This window comes from Thunnus thynnus, chromosome 7, assembly GCF_963924715.1.
Source record: "Thunnus thynnus chromosome 7, fThuThy2.1, whole genome shotgun sequence".
Classification (NCBI taxonomy): domain Eukaryota; kingdom Metazoa; phylum Chordata; class Actinopteri; order Scombriformes; family Scombridae; genus Thunnus; species Thunnus thynnus.
In genome coordinates, this window is record NC_089523.1 from 13227908 (window position 1) to 13250720 (window position 22813).

Here is a 22813-nt window from a genome sequence, read left to right on the forward strand (position 1 = left end):
ACCTCTACTACACGCTTCAAACAGGCATATAAACACTATCTGATGGAAGGACACACCTGCAACCACTGACTCAACTCACATATACCATCTTACTCCACTTCCAAGTCCTCTCCTCTGTAGTGTCTGTGTAGCTATTTATGTTTTGTTGTTGTTTTGTTTCTGTGATTGTTTGTTTTTATTTTGCAATGTGTCTCTGTCCTCTATGTGCTGCAGAACAGGAAACTGCATCTGTAATGTTATTTTAATATTTTCCTGTTTGATAATAATAAATTAAATTAAATTAAATTGTCTTAGGTGTGATTGGATAGACCCCACATTCAATCCAACATGGCAGCTCATCTCTCTGTGTGTGATTCTGCTGTTGAACCAACAGCTGTATCATTTTGTGATCGTCCTTTTATGTGTCAAGTGGAAACTGGATTTTACCTGAACTCTTAACTTCGATCATTGACTCTTCCTGAATGGATTCACAGTGAATCTCCTGCTCTGAGACACTGGTGGATTGATGCTGGCTTGTCTGAGTTTGTTGGGCCTGTCTCTACCTGATAAATCCAACTAGTAGATCTCCTGTATTACGAGACATCGATGGATTGCTATCGAATTGCTATCGGCTTGCTTTGAGTCTGCTGGGCCTCTCTTCCTGAGTGGATTGACAGTGGAGCTCCTGCTCTGTTTGATATTGGAGGATTGCGACTGACTCATTTTGAGTCTGCTGAGTCTGTTTTTTAGTATAAAGTATTTTAGTATAAAAGTACTTAATCTCCAATGACTAAGTTTTCCTTTTTACATCATGACGTCTCTCAACCTCAGTTGGTGCTGAGACATAGAAAACTTGGCCTGGATTTTAGATCCACTGAACTTAAAGAGTTGCTATCTTTCAACCCCAAGGCTGGCATGAGCCACAGAAAACTTGATCTGGATCTTAGACCCACTGACTTGAACTTTCGAACTGCTGGCTTTCTCCCAGGTACTTTGTTTCTTAGTTTTACTTATTGTTGAATCATACAAAGTTGTTAATTGTTGCATTGTGTTTTATACCTTTCTGCGGTAGCACTGGGAGCCCTATGAGTGTAGCAACCCCCCTGCAATGCTATCTGAGGATGCACTATAATGGGGAGGGTGCACAGCTAACTATGAAAATTTGACTTTCCCCCACAGTGATTGTTGCAGAATTACTTTAACAACTTAATCTCAGCTAAGTTTTACGGTGACAGTGGACATATCCAAATGGTTGCTTATAACTGAGGGGTCCCTTCATCCCTACTGTCTCCTTGTTTTGAGAGAACATTTTTCTATTTCTGCAATCTCCCCAACTGTTAACACATTCCCCTGCAGTCTGTTGGCTGACGTAAAAGGCTATGGCACCAAACACAAACTTTTAGTTACATTATTGCTATTGATCTCAGGGAATGTTGAGACTAATCCAGGCCCTGACACTCCTGCACAATGCTTTACACCTGCATTTTAAATCTAGATCTGGTTTTGGACTTATTCATATCAATGTAAGGTGTTTACTCTCTAAATTGGACATGATAAAGATGTGGATAAACTCAACAAATGCTGATATTGTTGTCTTATCTGAAACCTGGCTTACAAAATCTGTGGATGATAAGGATATTTGTATTAATGACTACAATGTTTATTGTACTGATCATCTAAGAAAAGGCGGTGGAGTGGCTATTTATATCAAGCACAATTATAGTCCAATCTCTAAATTCTCTGTCTTGGCTAAGGCACTTGAATCCCTGGTCAATGAAGAAGTAAAAGAATACCTGGCCACCAACTCTATACTGTCTACATTTCAGTCAGGATTCTGCAAAAACCATAGTACTATTACTGCTGCCATGAAAGTCATAAACTATATAACTGAAGCCATAGATAACAAGCAGTGCTGTCTTTCTCTTTTTATAGACCTTTTCAAGGCCTTTGATACCGTTGATCACAACATTGTGATTGAACATCTATATCTATAGTTATTTGTTTTGCTGAACATGCAGTTGGGTCAGTTGCAAACGATCTCACAGACAGAACCCAGGTTATTCAGTTAGAGGGTGCTCTACTTCAGAGGTACTGCAAATCCACAAGGGGGTCCCACAAGGTCCGGTTCTGGGCCCACTATTATTTACTAAATATATAAATTGCCTTGGACAAAATATTCCAAACTCAGCCTTTCATTTCTATGCTGATGACAACATCATTTACTGCTTTGCACCCACTCCTCCTAAGGCTTTTGTGTATCTTCAGTATGCATTTGATAGAGTTCCACAACTTTGTCAACTGCAACTTGTTCTAAATGCAGATAAAACAAAACTAATATTTTTTACTACTTCAAGAACAGTAAATCAGCATTGTCCAAGAAAATTTTTACCAAAAATGGTCAACAAATTGAGTTGGTATCTACTTATTTTTAAATACCTAGGGTTTTTAATTGATGACCACTTGTCTTTTAAGGTGCATATCCAATATATTACAAAAAAGCTGAAGCTCTGACAAGGATTTCACTATAGAAACAAGTCTTGCTTTTCTTTTTGTATGAAACACATATTAGTGGAGTCTACCTTTTTGACCTGTCATTGCTTATGGTGATGTGCTGTACATGAATGCCTCTGCTCACTGTCTTCACATGCTGGATGGCATGCATCATGGGGCTCTGAGATTCATTACAAACTGTGGCTCTCTTACAATCTCCATTCTCAGGACATTTTGTGATTTGTTGTTCCCAAAGTCCAAACTGGGAAAGAAAGATCTTTCTGCACCTACTGCATGCAACAATCTACAGACTAATCTTAGACTTCAAAACATTGTATCCCTGAACAATTTTAGAACTATGGTGAAATCTATTGAGTCCAGGTTATCTGTGTCCAAATGCTTTATCTGATAATTTTAACGTTACTCAAATCTATGTGCTTTTATGTTAATTTATTATTGAAACTCTATCTGATTAAATTAAGGCTAAATAAAATGAAATAAAAAGGTGACTTCAACCACACCAACCTCAGCTTAGGGCTGCCTAGGTATAAACAATTCATCAGATGCACCACCAGGGAAGACAAAACACTGGACTACTGTTATTCCAGCATCAAGGACGCATACCAGACATCAGCCCATGCCCCACTAGGTAACTCTGACCACTCTCTTATCCAGCTTAACTGCCATGCCTGCAGTAAAATCAGTGAGGAAATGGTCTGCTGAGGCTGTGAATGAGCTCAGGGAGTGCTTGGACAGTACTGATAGGGACATTTTTAAAACAGACAATTTGGATGAGTATGCTGCTGCAGTCTCATTATACATCAGCTTTTGTGAGGAGATCTGCATTCCAACCAGGAAAATCTACAGACACTGCCACAACAAGCCCTGGTTCCCAGCAGAGATGATAAAACTATGTTCCATTAACAAGGAGACCTACAGATAGTGACACACATCACAATAGTGACAGGGAGGCACACAGACAGGCCAGGTATGCCCTAAACAAAGATTTCAAGATTTTGAGATTTAGTTTGTCATTTTCTTGTGTATTTGCAAACACAAAAAAATGAAATACTGTTCCTCCCAGCCCACAGCAGTACAACAACAATATGGGTTAAGAGTTAGCCTAGCTTGCACTCCTCAGCGCTTGGCCTGCTTCCACGTCCTGTCGCACCGCTTTTGATGTTTCCTCTCCAGCACAGCTCCAGGCAAGGCTGTGGTCTCCTTTGTCAAGGTCTGTCAAGGTGACCAAATACAACTTCAAAAACAACCTGGAACAAAAATTCTCATCAAATTACTCTTATGCCAAGGGCTTTAATTAATAACCAACTACAATCCACAGCCCCCGCAGGCTGCAACAGACCCTTATCTGGCAAATGAACTTAACACTTTGTACGCCTCCTCTTCCACTTCCCCCTCACCCATCTACGATCAACCTGGGACATCCTGCCCTCCCACACCTTCCTCATAATCACCTCCAGTTTCTCCCCTCCACTGGTAAGTTTGTGGATGACACCACCTTAATCGGTCTCATCACGAATGGAGACGAGTCTGCTTACAGGGAAGAGACTGAACACTTGGTATTATGATGTGGAGAAAGAAGCTCTTCTCACCACCTCCACTGCTCATTCAGGGAACGACAGTCAGCAGAGCAGAGTCCCACTAATTCCCGTGAACCACCATCCAGCAGGACCTGAAATGGAACATGACCATATCCACCATCATCAAGAAGGCCTGGCAGCACTTCTACTTCCTAAGGCACCTAGAAAAGTTCAGGTTGTCACAAGCGCTGCTGGTGCAGGTCAACACAGGCATCCTCGAATCAATAATCTCCTCCTCCATCACTGTGTGGTTTGGCTCTGCATCATCGCACTCTAAACACAGACTGCAGCATGTTGTGTGGTGTGCAGAAAAGATCACTGTACTCACACTCCCCTCCCTAACGGACATTTACAACTCCTGGGTCAGAAAGATAGTGGGTAAGATCATGTCTGACCCCTTTCACCCCTTCCAGCCTCTCTTCCAAAAACTCCGCTCTCATTGGGAAAATCCAACTGAGAGCCTCCAGAACCAGGACCACCCGCCACCTCCAGAGCTTCTTTCCCCAAGCAAAAGACAACTTTAACAAGGATAGTAAAAGACTGTAAACATGCCAATTCCTCTTCACCCCATATCTCATTCTAATTCATATTGTGTATATTGTCTCTTTGTCTGTCCTGCACTATGTAGATGTATATAGATTTTATTGCTTAATTGTTAATTGTTAATTGTATGTATATATTATGTTAATACACACACAGTTTGTTTACACTCAGATTTATATTTGTATTTACATTGGTACTTGTACTTTTATTTATATTCTGCTTTTCTGCACACACACAGTTTTATCATGTCACATAGTCTACCCCCACTACACTTTCTCACTCTGTCTGTTTGTGTTTGTGTTTATGTTTATTGTTTATTGCACTGCTCTGTTGACATTTGGACCACAGTGAATTCCTTGTACTTGCTACTTGGCAAATAAATCTGATTCTGATTCTAATTCTGATTCAAACCTCACCCACACACCCACAGAGTTTTCTATTCAAAGTAATTTTCAAACACCAGCTACATGCAAGATTAATGACGAAAGGTAAATTCCAGTTTAAGTGGTTTGTATTGGGTGTAATTAGCCCACCCACCACAATTATATTTGAACTCATGATAAAAACGTACTGTATGTCTTATTTGGCTAATCAATGACCACTTAATATTACCTACAGCTCCTGTTGTGCTTTTTTGAGTGTGTTTTGTATATGTGTGTAGCCAGACAGTACACGTGCACACATACACACACACACACACACAGAGACACACGCAGTGACAGACACAGAGACACAGCCACAGGAGTATTTCTCATGTCATTGATATTCCACTTAGCTGCAGAGACAGCAGCATCCACTGCCCACTATGGTAAATACAAACCAAAGCAATTAGCAGACATCAATAACTTCTGACATATTGCCATTAAGTAGGATATGATCCCTAGACTTAAGTTACCATTGTAAAATAAGAAAGCCATGCTTTGGTAAATAAAGCAACACTTTTCTTAATCTTATGAACACTGAGTCTATGGGGATTTCTTAAATAGAATTTCACACATCAATATCATGAAATTGTGTGTTTGGTACAATAAGTGTTTGGCTTACAGAGGCTAAGAAATGGCTTTTATCAGTCAATACTTTTGAACAGGTTTGCAAAATATTTTTTCAGTGTGAGGCAGTGTTCATAGCAGCTGGGTTACAATGAGTTCAGTATCACCCAGGATATAGTCAGAGGTTTGAAATGACCCCTTTCTGCTTTAGCATCCCTAGTGTCTGTGTACGTCTGCAAATAACATCTCGCTCCTCTTTTTGGTGAAGCAGAACTCCCCAACTGTGTTGAGCCTTTACACATCCTGGCCCTCACCACCAGAATTGCCCGTTGGAGGGTGCCTACAGGCTTGAAACCAGTGTTCACTGCCCAAAACTTAACAAGCTCTGGGAGTGTGTGGAGGCATAGTGGCAAGAGCCTCTGTGTGTCACAGCTCATATCTGGGGTTTGCAAACTTCACTAGAGTGGAGAGAAAGATTGTTGTTCAGAGCCAGGGCATTGCTAAACTTGATGACGTGCAGACTGCCTGGTACCTGGTTCTGTTAAGTGGTTGGGGAATAAGAGACCTACTCCCTGCAAGGGACAAGGAGATGATGGATCGTTATATACCATACATCTTGGTGGATGTTGGTGGTCAGCACTCTGTTGTTGCTGGGTGTTTTTCCGTAAACAGTTCACTAACAAAGACCACACCATTTGAATGGTATTAAGTAGTTTTATTAGGATTGTCGAGATGGTTCAGAATTGGATGAGGATAGTGTATGGTGGACTGGATGGGGGTTGAGGAGAGGGATGAAGTGGGTCGATTGCCAGGGGGATGAATGGGAGCTGAAGGTTGGTCCGGGTCGTGTACGTTGGGATGCTGGGGTCGAGGAGAGGGATGAAGGGGGTAGATTGCATGGGGATGACTGGGGACCAAAAGGAAAGGAACCCGGGGGTCAAGACTCAGGGTGGGGGACATGTCTTGATGAGCTTTCTGCCTCATCATCCCCCAAAGTTAACTTCATTGGACTAAGTGAGAATGGCCGTTCAGGTGGCTGATCGGAGGCGAACCACCTGCCGATGCGTCTGAGCACAGCAGGATGTCGCGGGATCGGGTAGATCAGGTGCGGTTGTCTTGGATGCACTTGGGAGCATTGGAAGACGAGGGGGTAGGATGAGAGCTGGGAGGTACATAAAGGGCTGGATGAAGGTCGGATACAGAGGGATGAATGAGGGAGGGGAGGGGAACAGGGATAGAACAGGAGGAAATGGAGTGGGTCCAGTAGAGGGAGCACTGTAGCTCGGTGCGACTGTGGCTGAGGTAACAGCAGAACCGGTGGTGGCTGCGGGAAGAAAGAGAAAAGAAAAGAGCTGCGGGGGCGGGTGGAGCCAAAAGCGTTGAGGTAGCTGCAGCTGAAGGAAGGGAAGAAGAAAGGAGGCGGGATGGAGGGATGCAGGTGCAGGGGTCAAATGTGCAGCCTGCGGACACAGATATGAGACAAATACAAAAACGAAACAGAGGGGGTTAGAAAGGAGGGAGCTCTGTGGCTTCCTTACGTATCAACTAATGATGAGGAAAACTGGAAATCTGAAGCAATGAATTGATATGAAGCGATTGCATTGAAAATTGGGTCGAGGGGTGAGGGATGAAGGGATGAAGGTCGAGGAGTGAGGGATGAAAGGATGAGGGTCGAGGGGTGACGGATGAAGGCTCGAGGGGTGAGGGATGAGGAGTGAGGGATGAAGGGATGAGGGTCAAGGGGTGAGGGATGAAGGGATGAAGGGTGAGGGATGAAGGGATGCGTGTGAAGTGGTAAGATGTGCAGCTCATAGACACAGGGATGAAACAAAAACACAAGGCAATTAAGACATAGGGAACAGGCACATGGGGAAATATGACCTGGCCCTAGCTAGGCCGAAGCAGTCTGTTGCTGCACTGTAGTGGCGGCAGGATGGAATCATCGGTGTGCTGGTGCGGGTGGCACTGGGTAGAGAACCTGCAAGCGAGTGGTCGGCTGGTGCGGTGGCGGAACTGGAGGCTGTGCAGAACTGGAAAGCCTTGCTTTGTAGGCTGTAGAGGGGCAGAGTGGCAGAGGCCAGAGTGAAAGTGCTTGAGGGCACAGTGTTAACAACGGCTGGAGCCAGAGGACCGGCAACAGGGAGTGCTGAAGACACAGAAAAAACATTTGGGTGTTGAGGAAGGAAGGGGGAGGAAGGGATAAGGGAGGTGAACAGGGATAGAACAGTAGGAAATTGAGTGGGTCCATCAGAGGGAGCACCGTGGCTCAGTGCAACTGTTGCTGTGGTAACAGCAGGACCGGAGGTGACTGAGGGAAGAAACATAAAAGAAGGAGCTGCTGGAGTGGGTGGAGCCGAAAGCATAGAGGTAGCTGCTGCTGAAGGAGGGGAAGAGGAAGGATTTCGGGATGAGGGGATGTATGTGCGGGGGTCGATTGTGCAGCCTATGGACACAGGGATGAGAGAAAAGAGGAAAAAAACACGAGACAGATCAGACAGGGAGGGAGCAGGCACAGAGGGAGATACAACCTGGCCCTGCGAGAGGGCTGAAGCAGTTGGCTGCGTTGTGACGTCATCAACGTGCAGTGTACAGGTGGCGCTAGGTGGGGAACCCGGAAGTGAGCGGCTGTCCAGAGCGGTGGTGGAGGCGGAGGCAGAGAGGAGCTGAAAGAGCCTGGCTTTGTTGTCAGTTTGGCAAAACAGGATTTGTATCTAGAGTTCAGCCTGGCCTTCAGCTGGGGCTGAAGAAGTCAGGGTTCTGTTGTATTAGGCAGTGTTGTGACATCATCAGTGTGCGGCATGCGTCAGCCCGGTGGACAATGAACCAGGAAGAGCGGGAAGATTTGAGCTGCCGGTGAGAGGATTGATGCAAGTAGAGTCAGCATAGAGTTGGAAAGTTTGTCTTTATCATTGTTTCGTAGGAGTGGGACGACCGTCTCCTTGAGAGCTCGCCGGAGGTAAGCAAACATCCGGTTGAAGATGTTAATCACTTGGAAAAGAGCCACTTCCGAGTGGGCCATTGCGTAGATACCTGTGGAGTGTCCCAGCTGATCAGAAGCGCGGCGTCTGGAAGAGAAGGGTTCCATGTGGATGTGGTGGTGAAGGAGGTATCTCGTTGGTACTGCTGGATCGTTGTGGGCGGTATGTTGCTGAGGAACATGGATCACGGAGCACAGGCGGGAGGTAAGCGTTTGTGATGCAAGCGTGTCGTAGGTCACGTGAGAACTGAGACGAACGGGAGAGAAAGGGGTTAGACATGCCTATATAGGTATGCACAGATGATTGAATTAGTGAGGTGCAGGAGATTGAATTTAGTGAGAGAGAGGGGCGTGGTCTTGTTCCTGAACTTTTGTTATGATAATAACTCCATTAATGACACGTAAGACCTCAGAGTCCCGTGAAAAGCTTCTCTGAATGTCCCACTTATTGGGACAATTAACAGCCACTGCCTGGACAAGGACCAAAAACATCAGAATCTTGCCACTGATGATAGGCTTGTAGGTTCAGAGGGTTGAGCAAGTTGTCCACTAATCACAGGATTGGTGGTTCAATCCTAGATCCTCCTGTCCACATTTCAAAGTCACCTTGGACAAGACACTAAACCCCACATTGCCCCTGATGGGTAGGCCAGCACCTTGCATGGTAGCCCGATGCCATCAAGGTGTGTGAATGTTTGTGTGAATGAGAGGAAAGTTGTAAAGTGCTTTGGATAAAAGTGCTATATACAGTATATGAATCCATTTGCCGTTTATAGGGCCAGTTTATTTAATGGCTCCTACTACAATAGTTTCCAAATGTATCAACCTTAAATATTCTAAGAGCCACTTAGGCACATATTGGTATTTGGTAAATTGTTTATGTTGTAATCACATCCTATATATTTTCTTACACTATTCAAGTTTGGCTTATGTACAGTATTTTGAAGAGTGTATATATATAGTAGGTACAGTTATATATACTGTACTTGCTACTATTCTGCTCTTAAGTGCTGGAATGCAGGAACATACATTTTGTTATTTGCGACAGTTAATAGTGCCTAAGGCAGTAATCGCTCAAAGTGTGGCGCCACTATGTAGATGAGTCTGCAAACAAGTTATGATCGAAACAAGCTTTTGACCTTGTATAACATGTGTGAGATAGCAGGTAATAATGTGTATGTTACAGTTTTTTGATATTCAAATAAATCCTCATTCAGCATACTTTTGAGTACATTGGGTTTTCACAAGAAAATTAGATTTAATTCAGTGGAACATGAGTCAAAAGTAAGATACTTTGCAGATGAAGTGGCCTAGAAACTTGGAACATGGCAAAATGGCCACTATAAATATATAAAAGATATAATATTTAAAATCAACTCTGTAATTGACTGTATTGTGCCTACAATGAGTCAAATCAGTTGGGTGGAGAGTGGCTTCAACAGTAAAATTGGCAGAAATGGTTGGTTGACCATATTAGAGAAGAGATGCTTGAATTTATGTGAATATCAGTCTTACAGCAGTGAGTGTATATCCAAGATTTGTCCCTTAATTCTATACAGTAATTACCCTTTTTACAGTCTGTTTGAAATCAGAGGTCATGTCCTTTTCAGACTGACATAGAGATGTTTCACATTTTCATTCAATCTAAATGGGTCATGTAAGCTGGCCTCTCAACCCTCCTCCCAACTTGGGTGGAATATGGGTTGGATGTTGGGTGAGATGGTGTTTATATCATGGATAAGATTCTAGTCATTAGTCTATCCATTAATGATGGTTAAACATTTAAAGATTCACCATTTCTGTATGAAAGGGTGACATTTGTGCCTCTATTGTTTGAGTCCTCTTACCCTCTCCAAAAGTGCAGACCACATGGAGTTGAGTACGCTCATTGGCTGACATGCACATTTCAGTGATGAATGGCTTAAGCTTATAGATTCCTGTTGGACAGATGTTCTTGTGATATAGAGCAAGGGTTTTTTTAAAATGTGATAATTTTTCATTCAATAATGAATGAAAAATTCTTTTTTCATTTAGTACATACTGTGTATATATGATAAAACTAGATTTTTATGATTTATTCATTTATTATGTTGAAAGAAGCAGCTGTCCCTGACATGTAAAGTGCAATCAAAATTACCTTCTGTCTCTATCAATCCTGCAGTGTTGACTACCTTGTCCTGAGACTGAACCATGATGTCAATATCCCCACTGTATCTCCACCTCTCTTTGCCCTTTGACATCTAGTTAGGCTTGACCTCGACATAACCCCATGACATGGCCCAGAAACAATCACTGACAGCGTACAACTGCTTCATTACTAATGGATGTAACCCAAAATGAAAAAAAAAAAACTAATTTAGAGAGTCTAATTCTTTTTATGAGCAGTATTGTTTTATGGGGTCAGCTAATCTGGCACATTTAGAGATGAGCAATTATCTAATGCCTAGCTTGTGTCTAACTGGGAGAAGAGAGGGAATAAAGAGAGGGTCACAGAAGGCCAAGTTATTTCTTGTGAGGTCACTGGGTCACTTGTTGACATTAAATGTGGATCAAAGAATATCTGACATGTGAGGTGTGTTCAATTTACAGTAAATGCCCTAGACCACTTCTGAAAATATATCAATATCCTACAGCTCATGTTTCTGTATGTCGTTATTTGAATCCTGATTTCTTTGTTGTGTCAGTCTTTCTGTCTGTGAATGTGACATATTCAGACAGATTAATTTTACAATCTATAAGACACATATTCAACACTATCAACCACATAGAATAAATGCGCCCTTTCTCAGACATACTCCCCATGGCCCAGTGAGGAAGAGAACTGCATGTGTTGTGTCAGGCTTTGCGTGTGTGGCGACCAGGAGACAGACAGGCCAATTACCCTGCAGTGGCACTTTAAGCCTGATCCCCCAGCAGATGGGTCACAGGGTGGTGGGCAAACCCAGCCTTGGTGCACACCATTGGGAACACGGAGGTGCTCTTTGCACCCTTGTTCTGTCACTGAAGCCCAGTCTGGAACAACAAGGTCAGACACTCTGTCCTCTTAATCTGCTTCAGAGTTGGCCATGGGTGTGTCAACACACCTTAACACATCACACACACACACACACACACACACACACACACACACACACACAACACACACACACACACACACACACACAAATACCTAATATGGATTTATATCAGTGTTTAATATAATAATAAACAATTCTGGGTTAAGATTCGCAAACATATAGGCAGGTCTTGTGCATGAATGTGCACATAAACAGATATACACACAATGTATGCATGTTGACATGTGATGAACCACACACAGATGCATGGATGTTAACAGATGTACGTACATGCACATATGCTAAAAAAGATACAGGAAAACACACAAACAGCCGTGAAAAACAACAACAAAAAATAAACACAGAAACAAATCCATATTATTGTAGCGGGTCTGTAGTATATGCCTGGTTTGTCTATTGGTCTCTCTCTGTCACTCACACACATACACACAAACATACACACACACACACCCACACACACAAACACAAACACACACACACACACACAGGTCTTTGTGAGACGCATACTAAATCAGTCTTTTAACTTTACAATTGCCGTATGCCCTTCAGCTATATTCTTACCAATCCCCTTTCCTCCACTCCTTCTCCCTTATTCACCTCTGTCCTCCCTTCCACTCATTTTCTTTGTCACTCCTCCTTCCTTCATCCTCATGTGCATTTTCTCCTCCTCTGTCGGTTTCTGTGTCTCCTCCGTCACTTTCTCTCATCTCTTTTTTCTCTGGAAACATGAGAAAGAAAGAAGAGTGACAGATGGGAGAACAGAAATAATGGAAGGAGGGAAGGATACGGTCTTTGGGATTTGTGCATATGCCAGCCTGCTTATCTTTTGGTTTGTGCTGTACTGTGCGAGTGTTTCTAGTTCTCAATCTGTCTGTGGGTGTGTTTGCTTTTCTTTGTAACTGTCTGCCTTTAGTGTTCGACGTCACTTTGGGCAGACCAGCAGGCCTAAAGCAGCGGCCTGCTGAGGCCTGGAGGCACTTCGAGCCAAACATAGAAACATGCAGAACAACAAAGCAATCACACGCCATTTGTCCCTCACTTTCCAACAAGGTTAGAGCTATTATTAAAAAAAAAAGAATAAAGACAAAGATCGCTTGCAGCCCTGAGCCAACACAAAAGGGAATGGTTTTACATTTTGTCCTTTTTTTGATTGAAAAGTGTATTACCTTGCCCAGCACTTTCTTCCAGGCAGACCCAGTGTACCAGAATGTAATTGACTATGTGACCCTTCACTCTCCCTGGCATACAGGCGCAGTAAAGGCCAAATCCTGTTTTCCACATCTGCGTGGCTACGAGGGTCTGTGTTTGTCCGTGTGACATAAATTTTGTCATCCGGCCATGTCTGTGAGGGTCCATGCGGACCCCTATGCGGACATTCACGTGCAGCCCAAAATTTGTTACTCCATGGACTGTACACATTGCAAGCGCACCAATTATGCTAGAAAAACAAATAGGGATGCCTGTCTCGTCTACTGTATGTATATACTGTATTCCTGTTCTCATTAAGCTATCAATTTTCTTTTTTCAACTTCTCAGCTGCATTTAGACTGCCCTGTGTAAAACAATACAGGGGGCTGTGCTGGTGGGGGCGTGTTGTTTAAAGTGCTAGTGAAACAATGAAATGATCCAGCAGGTCCGGTTGGAGTAACAGATTATTGCTTTAAAAACACTGCACAGTGATTTGTAATAATTATAGGCTGGATTTTATCAACATTGCAAAACATGTGGAACGAGTCTGTGTCTGCGGACCCCCAATTGTAGTATGTATGGAACTGGGTGAGTGTCCCGCCGTCAGCAGATGCAGAACACGGAAAGCATGAATTAGCCCTAACTATCTCACCATGCTACAGTTAAAACTGCATTATTTTCTGGTCTTTTCCTTTTTAGGTAAAAATGGAATTGCTGATAGAATTTTTGGCTGTGGCATACTATGGATGCATTGTGTGTCCCCCCTTTGTCCATTCCATTAGAGCCCCTGCTAGAAGAAGCTCCCCCTGTCTGTGTGTTTGCCACCTCTAATCAGTCTTAAGTTTAGATCAAATCATTAAATTCAACAGCAATGTAGCAACACTAAAGATTACACAGATATGATAAATGTGTCAGTTTTCTTCTCCCATTTGACCAATCCTCGCTATAAACATAAATTGTAAAATGTCAAACAATGCATGGAAATCAATCAATCAATCACAAGTGAAAATATCACATATACATTTATATAGTCTATTTATATTCTTCCCGATCCCCCTACACCTTTAACTTTTTGTGTGCCATGTTTTGCCATAGGTTAAGATTATTCAGTCTATGTTAATCACTGGTTATCATTACTATTCATCTATCCTATGCAGAGCACATACTGAGCCATAGGCTGGGTAGGAGCAGGACAGGTCACCAGTCAACCACATGAATAACACATATACAGACAACCTTTCACACGTGAAGGCAATTTAGAGTCTCCAAGCCACCTAATATGCATGTTTTGGACTGTGGGTGAAAATTGTAAAACCCAGAGAAAACCCACACAGACACAGGAACACCATGCTAACTCTACATAGACAGGCCCAAGATGGCAGGCAGATTCAAATCCCAGGACCTTTTTTTGCTGTGAGGCAACAGTGCTAACCAGTGAGCCACATGCTGCTACATTATTATTAATATTATCCATATAAAAACCTGGAGCAAAATGTACCCTCTAATTCAGAATTAGTATTAGATGACATACTGTATTCCTCATATGCATAACTCATATGCATGTGGTTCATAGTGTATGTATCACTTCTTCATAAATCAGGCATAATGTGCTGGATAAAAAAGTGTCATAGAAAAGTCACTCCATCTCTAAATCAGCACATTCAATCAAATGGCGGTCAAAATTACGGCAGTTTACATGTGCACACACACACACACACACACATACTCACACACACACACACACACACACACACACACCAAAACACTGCAATCAGCACTCCAAGCATCCCTGCCTGTCGTCTAAATAAACAGTCTATCTAGGCATATGTGCCGCATTGAGCTGATACTATAATTAGCTGCCTAATCATAATCATTGTTACATTTCTCTCGTTCACTTCCTGTGCATGGGGAAATCTCAGTCCAATTTACATCATTAAAGTAATTGCCCAACACTTGCTAATGCACCGGTTAATGCCAACTTATGCCAATCTAGCCTCCCTGCTAGTTCTCATTTGCCATGATTAGCCACTGATGCTAACTGAGCAAAACGGTGGGAGACACATCAAGAGTTACGCTGGCAGATACATAAAAAATACTCTATAATACACGAATATGCATGCAACATGTTTTATGCGCCACATTTAAGTTAGTTGATTTTTGCTTTTATTTATCTTGAAAGCTACAACCTATCCAACATTCTTACTACTAGCTGAACACCCATGAATTAACTGTTTTTTGCATGTCAAGTTTATTTCAATATATATATATATATATATATATATATATATATATATATATATATATATATATATATTATATGTTATCACTATTTATTTGTGCTCAGGTGGTAACATGGTAACATGTCACTTTGATGGCAAGTGTCAATAATGGAAGCAAAACATCAACTCCTTTTGCTAGTTGTTCATCATGTGTTAAGGTGCAATGCCACACCTCATACTGTGAACTCAGATATCATGGATCTCTTTGTTGGCTGTTTGAGGGTAGCTTTCTTGTGATAAACTGCTAGATTCTTTACTTTGTAAGTTGATGCAGTGACCCTGAATGCATAATTAGTCATGATCTCGCATGGTCGGACAATCCAGCCCCTGAACTGAGACACAACATCTGAATGCAGACTCCTGGAAGACAAAACAAACCAAGGAGAGCAGCCAGAGAGGGACAGATGCAACACAGGTACAGCGATGATGGCCATCACAAATTCTGAATAAACAACTCCATATTGATATAATTTCAAGGTAACCAACTATCAAAGGATTGGAATTCTGTGAATGGAAAGTGTGTGCTGCTTATAAAATTTACTGGAGTTTTCTGGTTATTGCTGCTAATTATTGAGCTATACACTCTTTATGGTGCTGTAAAGCACACAGGTAGACTTATATATGTCACTTAGATTTATTAACAGTATAATTAATTACATGTCTATATTTTAAAAATACTCGTGGTTATCACACCTACAGACACACTTTTATTAGGGTAGACATTTAGCACTTGTAGAAGGTATAACCATAAATTTTCTTGAAACATGAATTAATTTTAACATGAGCAGAGGTTGAATATGATCTTTGGAGTGCCCTGTCTGTCCTGTTCTGTAGCATATTTGCATCATCACAGCACTTAATGGAAAATTGAGGATTTTTAAATTAGCTGTTATAAAATAATATCTTATCATATATCAACATAAAGTATAAAGTAACCAAGTTTTATAATGATGTGTTTTTTCCTTTAATTAAAAACTGTCCCACGCCACACTAGCTTAAAGACTAGCTATCACTGCCCTTCATTTTTAACTCTCTCTGAGCCCAGTAGATACTAGAAACAACTAAATTTATAACTCCACACCAGACAGACAGTGTTAGGTTAATAAGAGAGCGTGGAGGTTCTCTGGGGTGGTGTCTTTCTTTGTGTGTCTCTCTGGGTAAAGAAAGTCAGAAAGAGTGGGAGAGATAGAACGACAGAGAGAGCTGATAATGATATCTTGCGTAGGTCAGGGGAGAGAGTGGGAGGGAGACCCTAACCCTGAATGTCTATTTGGAGGAACAAGTGCTCTGCTTGTGGTCAATTAACCTTGAGGGCTATTACTGTGTGTGGTCAGTTCAGGCACACACACAAAGAGAAAGAGAGGGGACCCCTGGAACTCGGAAGAGAGTAATTTACTGGAGACAGGCCTAACCCCTTCGGCCTCATGCTGTCATTCTGTTTAACAGCAGCTGACAGGGAAACACAAATGTTCACACGTACACACAGGACCATACTTTCTTTTCACCTCTTTCTTTGTCTTTCCCTTTTGCAAACCCTAAAGGCACATGCAAACACAAATTCTGGCTTTCATGAATTTGATTTGACCTTAAAGGGGACCTACTATGTTTTTCCTTATTTTCAGTCATATATATAATGTTACAATGTTGGATGTCCATATTAAATGTGGCCAAAGTGTCAAATAATGAGGTAAATGTATGTAGAAGTAATCCCTGTAAGCAAAAAGCACCAGTGTCAGACTGCTTTGAATATTCGGTTTCCAGCATTTTTTTTCTACTTTCAGCCCGATCCAACATTGGCTTGTGACAGATTTCTTTATATGTACATCTGCTTCACACACAGCACGCAAGTTCACTGCTCCACTACGCTAACATTATTGCATTTTACCATTATTTGTTGGGGGCTGTCATGCCATGACTCAAGCCGCTGAACAAAGAGCTCCAAATATCTCCATATGTTGTTTTGTCGACTGGTTTTTAGTGCTGCTAATTTGGTGAAAATTCCTGTAAATTCTCACAATAAAAGTCTCCTGTTGTTTAATCATTTAAAAGCTTTTAATATGAGGCAGTAAAGCAGGAAATGTTGGATTTTCATCAGTGGAAACTTAACACGACTCTGATACAGCTGCCCCTCAGCAGGCTTCCAGAAAGCTGGCCACCAGAACAGAGTGGGCTCATCGGGAGGGAGGCCTTAAAGGAGCTAAGACTGCCTGTTAGAGACAGAGGCTGAACTGAGGGGCTGCATAAACAGCCAGTATAAGATAAATAAGGAGTTTTTTGAACTGTGAATCATGCAAAGCTACTCTAGTGAAGTCCCAGAATAACAATATAGAACTGGAAATGAGCATAATAGGTCCTTTTTAACTCTTCCTCTCAAGTAGGATACACACCATAAAAATATCCCTATTATTAGATCCTCATGACACATTCATGTCGTGTTGCCATGAATGTGAAAAACAGAAAAATGTCTCATTGTTCTGACCTAGAAGTGTTCATGCATTATTCTAAGATGGTTTCCCATATTGCCAGCAATGTAGTCACACCAATCAATAGAAATAATAGTTTGTGAGGTTGGACAAGTTGTTGGTGTTGCTAAATGAAAACATAGGGGATCAAAATTATTAGAATTTATCCACATATGTCTGTCATCCAGATTTCATGGTAATCCATGCAACCTTCAAGCCATCAACTACTGTGACTATAGGTTCAGTGATTAAATACGGACACTTTTCTTTTTTTTTTTTTCACAGGTTTTGTTTCAGTGAGTTGTCATTTATTGAGCAGTTCAAGGCTATTAATGGAAATCAAAAAGGGCTATCTTCTGAGTAATGCATAGATTCTCTTTCATTGTATCTTTCTCTCCCTCTGGATTTCACCTTTGTAGCCACTATTTCTCATGTGGTGCTTCTTTGGGTGTACTTTATTTAGCTACAGAGGTAAAGGTGAGAAATACCAAGTTCTGTGACTCCACTAAAGTGACACAGGGACAGATAACAAGAGACAGAGATAGAGCCACAAATGTAAAGAGAGCTCTGGAAAGAGACGTACATCCAGTGTCTCCCCTCGCTGACCTCTGGAACAGTCGTTCTCATAAAGGCTGCATATATTTACAGTATGTGAGTAGGGCCTTTTAAATGCCAGCACTCCAGCCTCTCTGATTTATGAGCTGGGGTTTTAACCCTCATGTGTGTATGTGTAGGTGTGTATTCTTGTGTGTACAGTATGGGTGTGTGATTCTATGCTTTTGTTCATACCTGTAAGTCTATGCCTTTTTTTGAATGTGTGTCTGTGTGTGTCAACTGCGACCTTGAACGGGCAGCATATCATTGTTAAGCACGGGTGGCTTCTGTTCACCTGTGCTGTAATCTACAGTTTTACTCTGTGTGTGGCCAGGCTGGGCAGGAAATTATGTGTGGGCAATGTGGTTGACAGGGAATAACAAATTGTGTATCAAATTTACTGTATGGTACTCACTGTGCAGAGGAGAGCACACTCATACCATAATAAAACTGTAGATATCATAAACTAGAATGCGCAATGTTCTATAAGAATCATAATTTATTGCTGTCAAAATACGAACACACCTTCTTCCTCCACAATTGACGTTCCTGCATGGCAACTCTCATGAGATATTATGACAAACCTAAGTGTCTAGCATCGATGTGGTCTAGTGTTGCTATAGCTGATCAATATGTGTGTACCGGCAGCAGATGTTGTCTCCATAAAGATCCAAGTCTAGCCCTAATGAGCAGCAGACCCTAATTGATTACAATCAGTACCAATGAGACAAATCAACCCACCACAACTTCAGCTCCAACCCTCTTTCCACCCTCTGGCTGCTTTGAATTCCTTCCGAGTAAACAAAAGTGGGAAAGAGAGGCAGGAGCAGTGAGCAGGTGGAGACAAAGGGGAGAGAAAGGTGAACAGATGGAAAGAGAATGAGGGTAAAAAGCTAATGAGAAAGCACCATCACAAGGGAAACACACATAGGATAAAGAGAAACAGGGACAATATTTCAAGCTTGGGTAATGTCATATTCATTTTGGTGACAGTACACACAAGAGAGAGACATGAAATGATAGAACGGAACAATAGAGAGCTTCAAAAGAAGAAGGTGAGACAGATGGAGTGATCCAGTGACAAAGGTGCATAAAAATACACTTTCAAAAATATTGTAGGCTTATCTACTTTGTGTTAAATTTTTCACTCACTGATCGGGTAGAGGCATAGAGGTAGAAGCACAAATGTAAAGAGAGCTCTTAATCAGTCTCATAACCATGAATTCTTTTCGATACATTGACCTCTGTCTCATACTTCCTAAGAACACAAACAGACAACTTCTTACTGATAAAATGAGGATATTTATAGCTAAATGCCTACTAATAACTGAATAAATGCATTAATAAGGAGTACACAGTGAAGAAAATAATCAAACAAATGAATAACAGTTAAATATTGAGATAAACCTTAACTCAGTGGAAGATAGTGATGTCTAGTATGTGACTCAAGAATTATAAAAGAACATAGTGACGCTAAAGGGAAAATCAACTTCTCTGAAGGGATTATCTTATTTCTTATTTGACATCAACTCTTAATCACAAAAAGCCCTGGGTTGTTATGCCAACTTGAAGAATTTCGGTGCAGAGATTAATCTATTCAGCTGGATCGAAAGTTGATGAGCAGGCTTGTGCATCTTCCCAGCTAGGTGCAGGCCTGTCTGCCTGCAGGGCTACGCCGTGAAGATGTCTCCAGGGCCGGCTGCACTCCCAGGCGACCCTGTGGATGCAGTTTGGTTCGCCAAGCAGATCAGGGCTTGACAGAAGGCCTCTTAGCCAGTATGGCTGTCTTGTTTCAGCAAGTCGGTCCTGGTTCTTGAGCTTTAGGGCTTTAGAGCTTTAGACGTGTACCGACAGTGAATTGCGGCTTCTGTTTAATTTTTGTGATTTTGGCTGAATGTCAAATAAAAATTTAATCTGACTACACTAGCTTCTTCCACTTAGGCTCAGGTAATTCTGTTGGCTGGATGAAAACGTCAAAAAGGAAATACTAACTTACAACGTTAAAAATGCAAGGCCTCTTGGAACTGACATTAAGGGTGGGCGATACTGCAAAAATATATCACGATTTTTTACAGGCAGTTTCACGATCCACAATCTTATCACAATTCTTTTTCGTGTTGGTTTTTAAGACTATTTTGCAAGTTACTGAACAGTACTCAAGTACTGTTGTTTGACAGAGAGAGAAGGGGAAGGAAGAGACAAGGTGTTGTGTTTTTTCAGTCTAAAATTTTTTCAGTCGGCTAAAATAATCAAAGGAGTCATTTAAGTGTTTTCACATCCTGTTGTTACTTCTTTATTTTGCCAGTTCATTTCTCTCTCAAAGAGTCTTGAGAGACAACGTTGAGTCTGTTCAGTGTCTCCTGTCACCCCCACTGGGATGAAAGGGTCAATTCATGCAGATCTGCCTGACTGTCTGCACTCACCTCTCTGCCTCTAACAAAGACTTTCCTTTGATTTTCCAGAATTAAAGGAAAGGTTTTTTTTCCAGTGGAACTAAAGAAAAAGACTGTTCTCCTACAATATACAGGTGTGATATAAAGAAAACAGGAGTTTAGAGGCATGCTAGTGGCTCTGTGAGACTGTCCTTAGGTACAGTGGTGCTTAGAACTGATGCTAACACAGCAGTTTAGCGTGTTAGCATTTTTGCACTAGAAATGAGAAGAGAGTTTGATGGGAATATAACAAGGTTTAGGTGTTCAGCTATTGTCCCACAACATTAAACTCTGTTATGGCTGCAGTGAAAATGGTGAAAAATAACACTCAGGCTTACCTCTTCAACCTCCTCCACCCCTCTCTCTTTCTTTCTTATTCACTTCCTCCTCCATCCCTCTTTGAGTCATCCTATTTCTGTAACTTTCCATGTCGGTGCACTGCATGTGCTGACACATGGCTCTTTGAAAGACACTCTTCCCAGCATCCTAGAGTAGATGTATGACGAGTCTGTGTGTGTGATCACTTTACCACTTTATGATGCATGGCTGCACCTGAATTAACTAAATGAAGATGATGACACCAGGCACACACTCATACCCCCATGCATGCACACACACTAGATGTGTTGCATTCTTTGTCGTGTTCATTAAAGTGAGCATTTTTGGCCCTGCATTTTATAAGCTGACTTACTCATCATGTACATGTCAATCACACTCTTTTTTTTTCTCCAAACCTTTTTTGGTGTGCCTGGGGGATGCGGTAGCTGTGTAGTAAATTTTCCTTTTCCAGAGTCAAGGAATCATAATAGGATTTAACCTGACATATACCTGTACCTTAACTCATTTGAATCATTTGCTTTCAAATTAATAAGTCTGATTAAGCTGACAACATGTATATTAAGTTGGTTAAATGCTGTTTGTCATGCAAATGTAGTACGTAGATTTTTTTTGGTGCTTGTGATGCGGTGGGAATGCTGCCACATACTGGCTGCTGCTGCTCTTTGCTAAATAGACAACTGACTATGAACTTCACTGCTCGTTATTAACATGATCTTCATGCATTTTGCTTGAGCTTTTTATGTTTTTCCATTTTCTGTCTGTATGTTTTGATCACTCCCTGAGTTGGAACATGTTCTATCGAACTGGTGGATTTTGGATTAACCAATGTTAAATACTGCCTATCTTCTCTACTGGGATTTGTGGATTTTTCAACATAAAGTGCTTTCTACCTGCTCTACTGGAGGAACTGGAACTACTGGAACTACCTGCTCTCCAGAGGACTCTTCCTTCAGCCTGCTGGCTCGAGTGTGCTAAAAAGCCCTGTATTGCTTCCCTACACTCTCTATCAGTGCAGAAATCACCCAGAGCTGCACTATCACTGATGGACTCCAGTGACTGGGAGTTTTCTTCTACTGGAGCTCCCCTCATGTTTGCTGTAATGATCTCCAGACTGTGACTGCGGCTGTTACCAATGCTGCAATTCTGCCCAAATTACGCAACTGCTTTAATTATGATGTTCTACACTGCAACACAGCTACGGAGTTTATGCAGCTTCATAATTACACCCAACAAGGGGTTTTTGACCTGCTGCCAAGAGTTTGGGATTTTGAGAAACAGACCTTGTTACAACCATAGAGGCTCGTGCCGTAGTTTCAATGATGAATACAGAAAACAAACTTGGGTATCATTGTTGGAAACATCGTAAGACAACTCTACACCAGGCAAGATGCAAACTATGGAGTGGATCACAGTGTACTGCAGTGTTTTTAGAGACTTCAATCCTCAGCTCTGTCTCCTGCCACCATGGAACTATTTAATACTCAATGTCTCACCGATAAATCCCTCGTCATACACGACCACATCTTGGACAAGGGGCTTGATTTCATGTGCCTAACTGAAACCTGGCATAAACCAGGGGACTACTCTGTGCTTAATGAGGCCTGCCCTCCTGACTATAGTTATAGGGAAAAAGCCTGCAGCTCTGGCTGTGGTGGGGGTTTAGTAATCATACACCGAGCTGAACTGAAACTGTTTCCCCTGCCAATGCCTGATCTTTCCTCTATTGAATGCCTTGCTCTAAAAAGCACCAAAATCCATGACGATGCTTTTCATCACCCCCCAAACCAAACTCATCTTTCCTCCCTGAGATACGCGACCTACTCACCTCACTCTGCTCCATGTCAACCAACATTGCTATTGTTGGTG